The sequence below is a fragment of the Plecotus auritus genome (genome assembly GCF_963455305.1).
Source record: "Plecotus auritus genome assembly, chromosome: 3".
NCBI classification, from domain to species: Eukaryota; Metazoa; Chordata; class Mammalia; order Chiroptera; family Vespertilionidae; genus Plecotus; species Plecotus auritus.
The window spans coordinates 10,564,697-10,568,525 of NC_137772.1; positions in this window are offsets into that span (position 1 = coordinate 10,564,697).

Here is a 3,829-nt window from a genome sequence, read left to right on the forward strand (position 1 = left end):
GTCTCGGGTCATATTGCATTACTCTGTTCTGAAATCTTTCCAGTTGCTTCCTATTTCAGATAACTTTCCCTTTCCAAGGTCAAAAAGGATCTTAATCACTCTACTCCTATCATCTACTGTTATTCACCCGCTTGCTTATTCCATTCTATGCCCCAAAGGCCTCTTTGCTGTTCTTCAAACCCCTGGGTGTGCTCCTATTTTAGGCCTCTGTGTGTTTTTTCCTATGTCTAGTATTCTCCTTTTCATATCTACATGGCTTCTTATCTCACCTTCTTTGCATCTTTGCTCAAATATTACCTCTACAATAAAGCCTTCCCTTTCTAAAGTTGGAGCCCTATTTTAGGTTTCTTCATAGCATGTATTGCTATCTGACCTTATATTATATTTTTGTTGCTTTGGTTATTGAAAACAATTACAACGAGAACATAGTATCCAAATGATTTATGATATTAAAAAACTGATTGCCTCCTCCACTAGACTCGAAGTTCTGTTAGGGCGAAGACTTCATCTTGTTCAGTCCAATGCTTAGAACAGAATCTAAATGAAAAGAAGGTGCTTGATAAACATTTGAGGAAATAATAAATCCATGATGATGACCACACAGAAATATTATCTTTTGAAATAAATTTTAAATTGGAGTTTTTATCGAAGAGGTAAAACCCTGAAAAACATAGATGGATATATATTTTGAATTCACAAAAGAATGTTTGCTATCTGGTTACACATATAAATGAGTGAATCACCAATATATATGCAGAGTAGAGAGGTATTCACACAAATTATATAAAAATTGGGAACCTAATCAAGCTTTTATAAATGCAATAAATTTCTGAAACTCTTTCAACACTTTATATTTTATTAAAAATTAAAGAATTAAAAATCCTGGACAATGATCTGTGTTCTTAAGAAAACAATGACAATAAAATATATCATACCCAAATGATTTACGATATTATAAAAATGTACTCTTAATTGGAATAGCAATTACATTCTAGTTCAGAATAACAATATGGATATTTCCTCTTACGTTATATTTTAAAAATTGAGCAGTTTCTTATGGTATTTTACATGTTTTTATATTATTTTTCAATTCCTTCACTCCTTCTTTGGTTTTGGATAAATTAACAGACACTTTATTAATGTAGTCTCTAATCTTTATTTAAAAATTAGAGCCCTGGTGCACAAAAATGTGCACAGGTGGGGTCCCTCGGCCTGGCCCGAGATCTAGGCCTATCGGAGGGCCAGTAGAGTGGAGGCCCGGGAGGTAGGCTGGCCAGCCACCTGATCAGGGCCTATGTGGGGGACCGCTAGAGGATGGCCAGCTGGCCCCACCCCTGATTAGGGTAGGGGAGGCCAATCAGGGGCAAGGCTGGAAGGGGGGAGGGGCCCTGGGAGGTTGGGGAAAGCTGATCAGGGCCCAGATCAGGCCTGTTGGCCTCCTCAGTACACATCATAGCAACCAGTCGTTCTAGTCATTCCGCTGTTCCTGTTGCTGGGCTTTTGTTCATAGAGATTGACCTCAGGAGTAATTCAGTTTGCCTTTTTCAATTTTTAACAAAAATTTTAAGATGATTCATTTAGCAATGATTATTATGAAAACACTGTCCTATCTTTTACCTAACCAGTTCAAGAAGCACCCTCCTTGGTATAAGAATTACTTACTAGCCTCTAAATCTCAATTAACCTGTAAGTAGAACATTCTCTTTAATACAGATATGAAAACATGTGCGGAGAGCAGGTTTTTTAAAGTCAGGGACAGAGCCAAGTCTTTTTGTTATGTCTAAAATGGTACTTTATCTTCCAATTGAAAATATTTAGAAGATATGAATCAAGATCATTGTACTTGGCTCCATATTTTAAAGTACTTTTATCAATATATGTAAATAATGGAATTTTTCAATTGTTGCACAACTCCAAAGCCAAATAAAATAAAGCTACCATTAAACCTTTTCAGTGGTTTTCTATGAAAAAATAATTCCTTTTGTATACTCTAATATTAGTGTAGGATGCATCTCAATCCTTTTTAAGAAGTCTGGGCTGATTAGGGAAGGACTTGGATGGTTCTTGGAAACCAATATAAAATAGCCTGAATGGCCCAGGTAGGTAGAAATGGGCCAGTTAGCAGTAATTATGGACAGAGAGAATCTAACTCCAGACCGCTAACATGTCTAGAAATTCCTCACATCTGATAACTGCAGAATTAGGACTGATACTCTATCTTGAAAGCTTTTATAGATAATATTTAGGGATAGTTAGAAAATTCTTCATGTAGGTTACTAAGCATTGAGAATATTACCTAGAATTATGGAGCTGTGGCCAATCAGAAGAGCCACAGACACAGTGACCATTCACATGTCGACTCCCTAACCTGTTCCATGACTATAGAAATTAAAGCAGAGAATGTAAAGGAGAACGTACCAATTGGAGGCAAGGCTCTGGATAACACTAATTCAGGTGCCAACACTTCTTAATTTCCAGACGTTTATAAGTGGGCAAAGATCCTTTCTTCTTAGAGCCAGAAATATGTCTGAAAATAACCTATTATACATTTATAGGAATAGGTAGATAGATAGATATAAGCTTCATTTTGGAATAATAAAAATTAAATCATTAAAATATAATTCTGATAGAAAGAAGAATTACACAAGGTGAGAGATCTGAAAAGATCAAAACGAGTCTAACAATTTAAATCATGATAAAGGGAAACAATGGGGCAGAGAGGAAAAGAGAAATGACCACAGAGCAGCCATGGGCAAACTACGGCCCGCAGGCCGGATCCGGCCTATTTGGCTATTCTATCCGGCCCGCGGAGCCGAAAGAGCGGAGGGTTCTCTTGCTCTCCCCTCCACTCCTTTACTTTGAATTTATATTAGTTCACACAAACACTCCATCCATGCTTTTGTTCCGGCCCTCCGGTCCAGTTTAAGAACCCATTGTGGCCCTCGAGTCAAAAAGTTTGCCCACCCCTGCCACAGAGCCTTGCCTCCAACGGATTAAGCCTCGTTTACATTCTCTATTCCACTTTCCATATGAAAGTCAGACAGGGATACGCTCAGAGGAAAATAAAGCAGAGCAAGAGGACAGAGAGCGGAGGGAGCTGCTGCTTTAGACAGAGGGATCGGGAGGCTCCGTGCCCCGAGGCGACATCTGAGGAAGCTCAGGTGGTGAGGAGAAGAGGAAGATGCTGCTGCAAACCTCTGTCCAATGGAGGAACACTGCAGTTGTGAACAGTAACGGTGAGACCATATGCAATATATTTTAATTCTGTTTATATTCATAATTAAAATCAATCTCTTGATTTTAAAAATCAATAAACTGGGGATACTTCTGAAAAGACCCCTGAACTTGAACATGAAAACTAGTAAAGCAAAATGGGCTTGGGAGACGTCACCACTGACGTTCCTCCAAGAGGTTCCTGACTAAACTGCCTTTGAAAAGGGTGTGAGAAAGTCAGCACACTGACCAGCACAGCCCCATCTTACACTGGCACACGGTACCCAAGGTGCCTCTGCTATTTTCTCAAGAAGGAAATAATATCTATTTGTGATTAGGATTTGGATGGAATTAATCGTGGCATGAGACACAAAAATATGTCAAGACGCAAAGTTACAAAATGGCATATTACTGTATCTATTAAGCAGTGTATGAATTCGTACACTAATTATGTGTGTGTATGTATAGTTGATAAAAGGAAGGATTATAAACAGAGGTTCCTCTGAGCAAAACCTAAAGGATCCATATTGATGAGCTTGACTTGTATTGTGTTTACAAGGCAAAGTGTTCACAATTAAGTTGTTTATCTGTCCGCGTTTCTCTCCGACAGTCCAAT